Raw genomic sequence first — 13,581 nt, forward strand, 5'->3', positions numbered from 1 at the left:
CATATCGGGATGCCTGGGTTTAGGTCCCAGAATGTGGCACTACTCGGTGCTTGGACTATTTAAACATCAGCGCAGATAGACTGGAAGTCGAGTGTCAGGTATGGAGGGGAGGGTTGGGCTGATTTCGCTCGCTCTCCCACAAATGTTCATTCCTTTCTCCGTGGCACCAAGGCTGTGAATTGATCTGGCTGCTCTGTGTTTCTGCCCCACTGGTGTGAAAACTGGGACCAGAGTTTGGCTTGGGCCTGCTCTGGCTGCTCCGGGAGCTGGTCTGGGACTCAGTCTAGTTTGGGATGCTGTTGGCTTGTTTCTACTGTTTGTACAATTATTTTTTTTTCTGCGCAGTGGATTTTTGTTTTTATATTTGTTTTTTGGTAATTGGGTTATTTGAGTTTCTTGTGTTGTGATGCCTATAAGCAGACAAATTTCAAGCTGCATAATTTATAATAAATGTGTAATTTGATAATAAATGTGCTTTGAACCTCACTGCTGTAGTCAAAGGTTCCCACCTGCTTCAAAAAGGTGACCATCATACCATGCCCAAGAAGAGCAGGCTGAACTGCCTCAACAGCTATCACCCAGTTGCACTCACATCTATTGTGACGAAGTGCTTTGGGAGGCTGAACTTGGCCAGAAACAATTCCTGCCAAGGCAAGGACCCGGACCAGGACTGCAATTTACCAATTGCCACAACAGCTCTACAGTAGATGCAGTCTCACTGGCTCTCCACTCAGCCTTGGATCACTTGGACAATAGTATTACCTACGTATGCTGCTTTTTATTGATTACAACTCAGCGTTTAATACAATCATACCCTTCAATCTAATCAACAAGCTCCAAACCCTGGGCTTCGGTACCTCCTCTACAACTAGATCCTTAACTTCCTCATTGGGAGACCACAGTCAGTACGGATGGGAAACAATATCTCTCCCTCACTGAAAGCCAACACTGGTGAACCACAGGGAAGTGTGCTTAGCCCACTGCTCTACTCTCTCTACACCCATGACTGGGTGGCTAGACACAAATCAAATGTCATCTATAAATTTGCCAATGACACCACCATTATTGGCAGAATTTCAGATGGTGATGAGAAGACCTACTTAAATGAGATAGATCAGCTGAATGAATGGTGTCACAGCAACAACCTTGCACTCAATGTCAGTAAGACCAAAGAATTGATTGTGGATTTCAGGAAGGGGAAGTCGAGGGAACACACACCAGCCCTCATCAAGGGATCAGAAGTGCAAAGGGTGAGCAGTTTCAAGTTGCTGGGTGTCAACATCTCTGGAGATCTATCCTGGGCCCAACATATTGATGGAATTACAAAGAAGGCATGACAGAGGCACAGAGACTATATTTCATTAGCAGTTTGAGGAGACTTGGTATGTCAGCAAAGATTGTTGCAAGTTTCTATAGATGTACTGTGGAGAGCATTCTAACTGGCTGCATCACTGTCTGGGGGGTGGGGTGGGGGCCACTGCACAGGATCAGAAAGTTGTAAACTCAGACAGCTCCCACAGCATCAAGGGTACTATCAAAAGTTGATTCCTCAAAAAGGAGACATCCATCAGTTAGGACCCCCATCACCCATCATATCTTCTAATTGCTACCATTATGGAAGAGGCCACAGAGGTGCACAAGCCTGACACTCGGCTTCTCAGGAACAGCTTCTTCCCCTCCACCGCTAGATTTCTGAATGCCCAACGAACACCTATACTGTTGTTTTCTTTCCTTCTATCTCTGTTATGTGTATATATTTCATATTGTCATTTATATTTCTTTTATTTTTATACATTGCAATGTACTGCCACTGGACAACAACAAATTTCATCTCATATGCCAGTGATATTAAGCCTGACTCACAGTCTGATTCTGATTATTTTTAAAGAGTGACTTCCAATATCCCACAACCATCTTGACAGCCACTCTCTGTAGACCTCTCGGGAGCTTTTGATGAGGTCACGACAATGAGACAATGACCATTCTATGTGCTTTAAGAAAATTGATTGATTAATAAATGCAATGCTTTACATGGCGAGAGAAACACAGGATTGCTTCAAAGTAAGATTGCTAGTTACCTTATAAAGTCTTCCTGGCTGCACAAACTTTTCCATCCAGTTTTGGTGTGGCATCATTGACAAACTCAGATGCCCATCTCTCAACACCCTTCAAAGAATATAAGTGGGCCAGAAACTTCAGATGCAGGATATCTGAAATACCCAGCATAAAATGCCATAAACACCCAGCACGCCAAGCAGCATTCGTGGAGAAAGGTTGTTGGCTGAAAAATCTCTCTACAAATGCTGCCTGATCTGTTGAATATCTCTAGCACTTTCTGCTTAGCTGTAAAAGGCCTTTTAAGAACACTAGACTACAAAGAGTTTCCTTTCTGAATACTTTTGAGTGTGTCTTGTGGATTTTGGGCTACAGATGATGAAAATCACTAAGAAGCATTCCTATCACGCAGTATTTTATTGACATTGCCTATATTTGTTATCAATTCATAATTGAAGTCAATTAAATGTTGCCCACAATGTAAGCTGAAAAGTTTTCTATCTTGTCCAGGTATACCTGGGCATGCTTCGGCAGAGCTGATGCTGCATGACAGGACAGGTTTTAGAAAGGCTATAAAAGAATCATGCACAAACCATTCTATGTGTTTCGTTTACATGTATATCGGATTGAGGTCATGCCATGCGCATAGCATATTGTGTGTACTCATTATAAAAAGGATATTGTATTTTCAGGAGTATTTGTGACAGCAAAATGTATCACCAGTAATGCAACAGCTGCAGCGATGTGCTACTCCTCTTATTAAGAAAGCCGATGAGATCTACTTTGGGTGTCAAACTGGCAACCAAGACAAAGCCTGGGCTCCTCACATTTGTTGCACAACATACACTGTCGATCTTGGAGCTTGGCTCAGGAGCACGCAGAAGTCCCGATGATATGCTGAAAGCAGAAGGATCATGTGACAGACTGCAACTCCTGACTGGCCAGTGTATTTGGTTTATCTGCTAAAAGCAAGAAATCTATTGAATACCCCAATCTCCCTTCAGCCATGTGACCTGTGCTGTATGACGATAATCTTTCAGTAGTGAAGCCACCGTTGAGATGGAGTCAGGAGGAGGCAGATGTACAAGCCTGGAGTGGAAAACAACACTGATACTGATACAGGTTTTGAACCCCTAATGTTGAGTGAGACTCATCTGATAACTCAATCTGAGTTCAATTTCCTGGTCAGAGACTTGGGTTTGTCAAAGGCAAATGCAGAATTGCTGGGTTCAAGACTGCGAGGACGGAATCTGCAGTCATCAGACCCAAGCATTTCCGTAAAGGATTTCGATATTTGAGACAGATGCTTCCCAGAATAACTGATGCCAAGATTAAGGAAGGCATTTTTGTTGATCCACAGTTCAAACTGGTCATCAATGACGGGCAATTCGAAGAACTTCAGTGGGACTGGAGAAAATCACATGGAAGTCATTCAGGATGTTGTTGAAAATTTTCTTGGCAACCACAGAGCACCAAACTATGTGCAGCTGGTTGGCAACATGCTTGAAGAATACAAACCTATGAAGTGCAACAGGTCATGAAAGATTCATTTTCTGCATTCCCATTTAATCCCTGCAAATCCATGCTGTCAGTAAAGAGCATGGTGAAAGGTTTCAATAGAACATCATGGTCAAGGAGAAATGGTATCAGGGCAACTGGAATCCATCAATGCAACGCACAGAAAACGCTGGAGGAACTCAGCAGGCCGAGCAACATCAATGGAAAAGAGTAAACAGTTGATGTTTCACTGGGGCTCAGCCGAAAATGTCAACTCTACTTTTTTCAAAAGATGCTACCTGACCTGCTGCGTTCCTCCAGCATTTTGTGTGTGTTGCCGAGAGTTCCTTCATCTGCAGATCTTCTCGTCTTTGGAATCCATCAATGCTGGTTGATAATTGCTTAAGAAAGAAATCTCAGACACTGGGTAGAAATGAAAATCATCAACAAAACATTTTTAGTTTAGTTGAACTATTACAATGTGTCGGCATTGTTATGCAATTAAACACATTATATTCAGTAAAAGTTAATTTCTTGTTTCTCCAAATTCCTACATGATACAAGTAGTCTGAAATTATATTATTATTCAGCTTCAAGCAATCTATCACAACTATAAAAAATTTTCTGAGGAAGCAACACTTTCTAAAAAATTTGCTGTCCAGTGTAATCATTAGAATTTGATACTCAGAGATACGTATAAACTGCTCAAATTGATGTTAAAGAATAATAATTAAAAGATGGAAAATAAATATCACATTAAAACTATCAAAAAAAAGCAACAAACTTTTTTTTTAATTCCTATTTTGACCTTTGGGTAATTTACAGACAATGGTGTGATAATCAATTTCTCCATTTTCAGGTAACCCATTCCTGTTGTGTTCCTTTCCCACTCCCATTATCTCTCTCACTTTGTTCATCTGTTCCATCTCTCCCTTTCCTTCATCACCGAGATGTCACCTTCCCCCCTCCTTGTTCCATCTGTGACCACCTATCAACTTGGATTTCCTCTCCCCGGTTAACTTTTCCTCTGCCCTCTCCACCTGGCTCCATCTGCTCATCATCTCTTCCTTATCTTGTTCCACATATCACCTACCTATCTCCACCCACCACCCTCTCCCCCCCAGTCAGATCCAGCTGCCTATCTTTTTCTCCTTGTTTTTCCACTATCACCCACCAACCTCTGTCTTATTATTCCCACTTCCCCTCCTCCATGTGGTTTCATCTCCCCATCAACAATCCCCTTCAACATGACCACCTATTACCTACCAACTTCTCTCACTTTTTTAAATAATTTCTATCACTCCTCTGCACTCTCATGCAGAATCTTGGCCTGAAACATCAAACATGCTGACATCTCCACAGCTGTAGTCTGACCCAAAATCTTTTGTCACCCTCGACTATCAATCATTTCCTAATAGAACTGCATCTACCTATTTGTGTCAACAAATCTTGCGTGATTTTTTTTTACTTGAATAAATTTTCTTTCAGTCTTCTTTGCTTCATGAAGAACAATTCCATCTTCTCCAGCTCAGCCAAATAGCTGACACTGTCACTTTCTGGAATCACTGCCAAATATACCTTCTTCAGGACCTTCATATCCTTCCAAAGTAGAGTGACTAGACAAGGTCCATACACCATTGGTGGTCTAATAAGTCCATAAGATAAGTTCAACATAACACTTTACGTATTGCACTCTTCACTTCTAGTTAGGAAACTCAGATTCATACACTTCATTAATCATTCATGCTAATTACTACCTCTAAAGATTTATACAGCTGGAAACCAGACCCCTCCCTTCCTGCACTTACCAAATGTGACATTTGGTCTATAATAGTTGTTCTCATTCTTAGTACCAAAATATATTGCTTCCTGCTTTACCTTCTGCTTGTTTAACCATTTATCCAGCCCCTCGAAAAGTTGCAAGGTATTATTATAAGAACCCACCTTTCTGGTTTATTGAGTCTCTTCAGAGGACATTCTTGCTCTAGAATTAGAGTCATAAGTTAATACCTGGAATGTGCCCTTCTGTCTAACTCTCTATATTGACCATAATGGCCACCAAAGTAGTCCCATTTGCTTATATTTGGGCAAATCCCTCCTCTTCATTCCCTCCGTACCCCACCTCTCCATTCCCTCCAAAACCCTCCTCTCCATTCCCTCCAAACCCCTCCACTCCATTCCCTCCATACCCCTCCTCTCCAATACCTCCAAACCCCTCCTCTCCAATACCTCCAAACCCCTCCTCTCCATTACCTCCAAACTCCTAGTCTCCATTCCCTCCAAACCCCTCCTCTCCATTACCTCTAAATCCCTCCTCTCCATTCCCTCCGTACACCTCGCCTATCCAAATGTTTTTGAGGGTTGCCTTTGTACCTGCTTTGACCACTTTCTCTGGCAGCTCATTCAAAATACTAAAATCCTTTCCTTGAAGAAACTGTCTCTCAGGTCCTTTTTACATCCTTCTCCTCTCCTTTGAAACCCATGCTCACTAGTTTTTAATTCCTCCTTCCTGTACATCCACTTTATTTGGAAAACTGAGTAAGGATGAACGATTTGCTTCTCTTAACCCATCTAGCATATTAAGTCCAAGAAGTCCAAGGTTTTCAAAGTAATCCCTCTAAACATATTCCCCCACTTATTTTCTTTGACATGCCTATCAACTTCTCACGACGTTGGTCCCATCCACCTACAACTGGGGCCGTGTTGCAGTGGCCGTTCACAACCAGATTGCAGATTTTTAGGAGGTGGGGGAAATGAGTCACCTGGGAAAACACACTTGATTACAAGGAGGGCAAGCAAACTCCGCACAGAAAGCGTTGGAGGCCAAGATCAATCCATTCTGCTGTCCTAAAATGACATTAAATTGAAATACTGAAATATCTGAAACACATTTCTGCTGTATTCAAGATTTACTTTGAATGAATTTAATTTGCCCTAACAGAACTAGACTGCCAGCCCATGAATCATGGATCCCAGCCTCAGCATTACCAGTCCAAGAGTGAAGCTCTCTGTCAGAAAGACTGAAGTTGCTTTTAATAAAGATGTTCGACCCAATAATGAATTAATATGTTAGAGCACACTTTTGGAAAGTGTAACTTCATCAGCTGAGGCTTATAAACAAAGTGCAGTAAATAAATGCTTTTAAGGTTTTCCTCGGTGGAGTTAAGTGTATTCTTTTTTATATCTATTTGTCAATGTTTTAATCAAAACACAAAACACAGGAACAGGCCCTTCATCTGATCTTGTCAGTACCAAACATGGTGCCATTCCAACTAATCCCTCTGCCTGCACGAGGTCTGCATTCCCTCCACTCATGCATCAATTTAAACCTGCTACATTAATTTTACCTACATTTATCATTGATATATATCACCCCAACTATGGAGATTGCAGCAGTGATCTTTGCAGAACATCACTGGTCATGAACTTCCAGCTAAAATAACAGCATTCCAACCAACCTTTATTCTCTATCTTTTGTGTCCTCTTAAAGCCTCCATATTCTTTCCATAGTGTAGTGACTAGAATTGCAGACAGTGCTGCAAATGTGGTCTGACCAAAGTTTCATACCATAGACCCATAGAACATTACAGCAGAGAAACAGGCCTTTTGGCCCTTCTTGGCTGTGCCGAACCATTTTCCTGCCTAGTCCCACTGACCTGCACCTGGGCCATATCTCTCCAAACCCCTCTCATCCATATACCTGTCCAAGTTTTCTTTAAATGTCAAAAGTGAGCCCGCATTCACCACTTCATCTGGCAGCTCATTCCATACTCCCATCACTCTCTGCATTAAGAAGCCCCCCCCCCCCCCCCCAATGTTCCCTTTAAACTTTTCCCCCTTCACCATTAACCCATGACCTCTGGTTTTTTCTCCCCTGGCCTCAGTGGAAAAAGCTTGCTTGCATTCACTCTATCTATACCCATCAAAATTTTATACACCTCTATCAAATCACCCCTCATTCTCCTACGCTCCAGGGAATAAAGTCCTAACCTATTCAACCTTTCTCTGTAACTCAGTTTCTCAAGTCCCGGCAACTTCCTTGTAAAGCTTCTCTGCACTCTTTCAACCTTATTAATAGCCTTCCTGTAATTAGGTGACCAAAACTGCACACAATACTCCAAATTCGGTCTCACCGATGTCTTATACAACCTCACCATTACATTCCAACTCTTATACTCAATACTTTGATTTATAAAGGCCAATGTACCAAAAGCTCTCTTTACAACCCTATCTACTTGTGATGCCGCTTTTAGGGAATTATGTATCTGTACTCCCAGATCCCTCTGTTCTACTGCACTCCTCAGTGTCCTACCATTTACCTTGTATGTTCTACCTTGGTTTGACCTTCTGAAGTGCAATACCTCACATTTGTCCGCATTAAACTCCAACTGCCATTTTTCAGCCCATTCTTCCAACTGGTCCAAATCCCTCTGCAAGCTTTGAAAACCTTCCTCACTATCCACTACACCTCCAATCTTTGTATCATCAGTAAATTTGCTGATCCAATTTACCACATTATCATCCAGATCATCAATATAGATGACAAATAACAATGGACCCAGCACTGATCCATGTGGCACACCACTAGTCACAGGCCTCCACTCAGAGTAGCAATCCTCCACTACCACTCTCTGGCTTCTTCCATTGAGCCAATGTCTAATCCAATTTACTACCTCTCCATGTATACCTAGCGACTGAATCTTTCTAACTAACCTCCCATGCGGGACCTTGTCAAAGGCCTTACTGAAGTCCATGTATACAACATCCACTGCCTTCCCTTCATCCACTTTCCTGGTAACTTCCTTGAAAAACTCTAATAAATTGGTGAACCATGACCTACCATGCACAAAGCCAAGCTGACTGTTTCTAATAAGTCCCTGTCTATCCAAATACTTGTAGATCCTATCTCTTAGTATCCCTTCCAATAACTTACCTACTACCGATGTCAAACTTACCAGCCTATAATTTCCCAGCTTACTTTTTGAGCCTTTTTTAAACAACAGAACTACATGAGCTATCCTCCAATCCTCCGGCACCTGACCCGTGGATATCGACATTTTAAATATTTCTGCCAGGGCCCTTGCAATTTCAACACTAGTCTCCTTCAAGGTCCAAGGGAATACCCTGTCAGGTCCAGGGGATTTATCTACTCTGATTTGCCTCAAGACAGCAAGCACCTCCTCCTCTTTAATCTGTATAAGTTCCATGGCCTCCCTACTTGTTTGCCTTGTTTCCATAGACTCCATTCCAGTTTCCTTAGTAAATACAGATGCAAAAAACCCATTTAATATCTCTCTCATTTCTTTTGGTTCCATACATAGCCAAACACTCTGATCTTCAAGAGGACCAATTTTATCCCTTACTATCCTTTTGCTCTTAACATAGCTGTAGAAGCCCTTCGGATTATCCTTCACCCTGACTGCCAAAGCAACCTCGTGTCTTCTTTTAGCCCTCCTGATTTCTTTCTTAAGTATTTTCTTACTCTTTTTATACTCCTCAAGCATCTTATTTCCTCCCTGTTGCCTATACATATTATACATCTCTCTCTTCTTCTTTATTAGAGTTCCAATATCCCTCGAGAACCAAGGTTCCTTATTCTTATTCGTTTTGCCTTTAACCCTGACAGGAACATACAAACTCTGCACTCTCAAAATTTCTCCTTTGAAGTCCTCCCACTTACTAATCACATCCTTGCCAGAGAACAACCTGTCCCAATCTACGCTTTTTAGATCCTTTCTCATTTCTTCAAATTTGGCCTTTTTCCAGTTTAGAACTTCAACCCAAGGACCAGATCTATCTTTATCCATGATCAAGTTGAAACTAATGACGTTATGATCACTGGAACCAGAGTGTTCCCCTACACACACTTCCATCACCTGCCCTAACTCATTTCCTAATAGAAGATCTAATATTGCATCCTCCCTAGTTGGTACATCTATATATTGATTTAGAAAACTTTCCTGAACACATTTCACAAACTCTAACCCATCTAGACCTTTAACAGAATGGGAGTCCCAATCAATGTGTGGAAAATTAAAATCCCCTACAATCACAACTTTCTGCCTCCTGCAGTTGTCTGTTATCTCTCTGAAGATTTGCTCCTCCAATTCTCGCTGACTATTGGGTGGTCTATAATACAACCCTATTAATGTGGTCATACCTTTCCTTTTTCTCAGCTCCACCCATATGGCCTCAGTAGACAAGCCCTCTAATCTGTCCTGCCGAAGCACTGCTGTAATATTTTCCCTGACTAGCAAAGTCACCCTCCCACCCTTCATCCCTCGGCCTCTATCACGTCTGAAACATCGGAACCCTGGAGCACTGAGCTGCCAGTCCTGCCTCTCCCGTAGCCAAGTTTCAGTAATGGCTATGATGTCATAATTCCACGTGTCAATCCAGGCCCTCGGCTCGTCTGCCTTTCCCACAATACTCCTCGCATTGAAATATACACACCTCAGAAGATTGTTACCACCACTCACAACCTTACTATTTATGACTTTGCATGAACTACTAACATCATTTATTTTTACCCCCGTTCCACTATCTACTTTGTTCCCATCCTCCTGCAAATCTAGTTTAAACATACAACTACAATATGAATTCCCTACTTTTATATTCAACACCACAAAGTTCCTCTGTGCATCAGTCCTCCAAGAGTCCTGCCATTTACTGTATTCTTTCCTCGTGTGTCTGGCCTTCCAAATATACAAGCAAATTATGTATTAATATAACTACTGTTTCATATTTCAGCATATTTTGAATATGAATAGATTTATGCAAATATCCACAGTGAAATCCAAGAAGTTCTGAAATAAAAATATAAACTCATACTTTCTTAAGGAATAGAGAATCAAATTAACACCAGAGAGTCTGCAGACGCTGGAAATCCAGAGCAACACACACAAGATGCTGGAGGAACTCAGCAGGTCTGCCAGCATCTATGCAAATAAATTAACAGTCAACATTTCAGTCTGATACCTTTCATCAAGATTGGAAAGGAAAGAGGAAGATGCCAAAAATGAAAGGTCGGGAAGAAAAAGCAGGACTATGTAGAAGGTGATAGGTGAAACCAGGTGGGTGAGAAAGGTAAAGGGCTAGAGAAGAAGGAATCTGATAGGAGAGGAGAGTGGACAATGGAAGAGAACGAAGAAGGAGGGACACCAGGGCTCAATGATGACAGGTGGAGAGAAGAGGTAAGAGGCCAGAGTGGGGAATAAAAGAAGAGGGAAAGGGGAGGGGAAAAATTACCAGAAGGAGAAATCAATGTTCATGCCATCAGGTTGGAGGATACCTGGAGGAATATCAGGTGTTGCTCTTCCACCCTGAGAGCTGTCTCATTGTGGCACAAGAGGAGGCTGGCCACTGGGAAATTCCACCTGGCAGATAGAGCAGAAGTGTTTAACAAAGCGGTTCCCTAATTTATGTCAAGCTTCACCAATATGCAGGAGCCACATCGAGAGCACCAGATATAATAGACAACCCCAACAGATTTGCATGTGAAGTATTGCCCCACCTAGAAGGAGTGTTTGGGGCCCTGAATGGAGGTAAGGAGGAGGTGAATGGGCGGTGTAGGATTTCTGTTGCTTTCAGGAATAAGCGTCAGAGGGAAGATTAGTGGGGAAGAATGAATAGACTAAGGAATCATGGAAAATGGAGGGTGGAGGGGAAGGTAAATATGTGTTTGGTGGTAATATCTCATTGAAGTTGCAGCGAATGCAGAGCCTCATGGGGTGGTAGGTGAGGACAAGGGGTTGGGAGGATGGGATGACAGCGGATGCCTGGGATGGAGGAGATGCAGGTGAGGTGAGGGCAGCATCAATGATGGATGAAGGAAAACCTTGTTCTTTGAAGAAGGAGGACATCTCAAATGCCCTACAATGGAAATCTCATCCTGGGAACAGATGCAGTGGAGACGAAGGAACTGAGAAAAGGGAATAGCATTTTTACAGGAGACAGGGTGGGAAGAGGTAGAGTCGAGATTGCTATATCAAATTAATCATTTAGCATTCAAATCAAATTTACAGGTAGGTTTCATTATTACAAGTTAGGCCCTGTATATTTATTCTCCTTCTGAAGCTGAAAGATATGATCTGTCAAAATGTTTAAAAAAGGTGGTGTTCTTCTTGAAGTAGAATGGTACAATGTTGATGTTGGGTCACATTTGCTGTCTGTCTCAGCATTAAATCTGCTGAATCATTGCAATGTGTGCAACCTGAAATAACCAGAGAAAGTTATGTCTTAACAGTATGCACACACAATGATCTGACACTTAATGTCAGTCAGTCACTGTGGTACTGAAAATTAAATATTAAAACTCTAAAGTATATTTTAGAGCTTCAAAAATGTCCAGTGCAGCTTAAGAAGGGCTGTCAATCTGAATTGTAAAGTAGCAGAGAGAGGGGACTCCATGGTGTGCATTGACCTGTTCTGAACAGTTCTGGCAGATATACTTAATTATATAGATCTCCCAGTTTGGACTCATCTCTATTTTTACATTCACATTTGTATAAATTAAAAAGTGGTGATTTCAGCTCCAGTAGATTAGAAGTCCTCACTTTCAAGGCCTCTTCATCTCGGATTAATGGCATAGTTTTAAGGTGCTTGGAAGTAGGTACAGAGGAGATGTCAGGGGGTAATTTTTTTACGCAGAGAGTGGTGAGTGTGTGGAATGGGCTGTCAGCGACGGTGGTGGAGGCGGATACAATAGAGTCTTTTAAAAGGATCCTGGACAGGTACATGGAGCTCAGAAAAATAGAGGGCTATGGGTAACCCGAGGTAATTTCTAAAGTTTGGCACAGCATTGTGGGCCGAAGGACCTGTATTGTGCTGTAGGTTTTCTATGTTTCTATGTTTTCTATGATACAATTCATTACAGTACTATGGAAGTATGATAAACATTCTCCTACTTATTCTTAAGCATTCTTGTCAGAGGGTGAACAGCCAGAAGTCATGGTCCAAGTAGGTACCAATGACATTGGTAGGGTGAGTGACGAGGTTCTGCATAGGAAGCTCAGGGTGTTAGGTGCTAAGTTAAAGGACAGAATTTCAAGGGTTGTGATCTCAGGATTGCTACTTGTGCCATGTATTAGTGAGGCCAGAACTAGGAAGATTATACAGTTCAACACATGACTAAGGAGTTGGTGTAGGAGGGAGGGCATAAGATGTTTGGATCATTGGAGTCTCTTCCAGGGAAGGTGGGACCTGCACAGGTGAGACAGTTTGCACCTGAACTGGAAGGGGACTAATATTCCAGTGGAAAGGTTCGCTAATGCTGCACATTAACAAAGGGGAATGGGAACCAGAGTGCCAGAACAGTTAGTGGAGAGGTTGTGGAGGCAGATGTTGGTAAGACCTCAGACAAAGTCATGAAACAAAATGTTCAGCATGGTATAACTAGTGTCCTGAGCTGCGTATATTTAGGATCATAGTAGAAGTATCAGAAAAAAACAGATGCTAATGCTGAAGATGAGGTGGTTGGTTTACAAACAGAGGAAGTGTGTAGCAAGCAGAGGCTGTTGACAGGGAAAAATGGTAGTCGACAGGATGAGTTGCAATGTAAAAGGCGGACAAAATCGAAAAGGGTGAATACAGGTCTGAAAGTGTTTAACTTGAATGTGCACAGTAGATGAACTTGCAGCACAGTTGCAGGTTGGCAGGTATGATGTTGAAAAAGGATTATAGCTAAGAGTTTAATATCCAAGGATACACATCGTATTGAAATGACAGGCAGGAAGGCAAGAGGAAGCAGTGTTGCTCTGTTGGTAACAAATGAAAGCCGATTATTAGAAAGAGATGACATGGAGTCAGAAGGTGTTGAATCATTGTAGATAGAACAAAAGAACTTCAAGGGTAAAAAGACCCTGATGGGAATTATATACAGACCCCGAACAGTAATAAGGATGTGTCTACAAATTACATTGGGAGATGGAAAGTGCATGCCAAAAGGGCAATGTTACAATAGTCATGGGGGATTTCAATATGCAGGTAGATTGGAAAAATCAGGTTGGTATTGGATTCCTTAAGAGAACT

The sequence above is a fragment of the Hemitrygon akajei genome, chromosome 10 (genome assembly GCF_048418815.1).
Source record: "Hemitrygon akajei chromosome 10, sHemAka1.3, whole genome shotgun sequence".
Taxonomy (NCBI): domain Eukaryota; kingdom Metazoa; phylum Chordata; class Chondrichthyes; order Myliobatiformes; family Dasyatidae; genus Hemitrygon; species Hemitrygon akajei.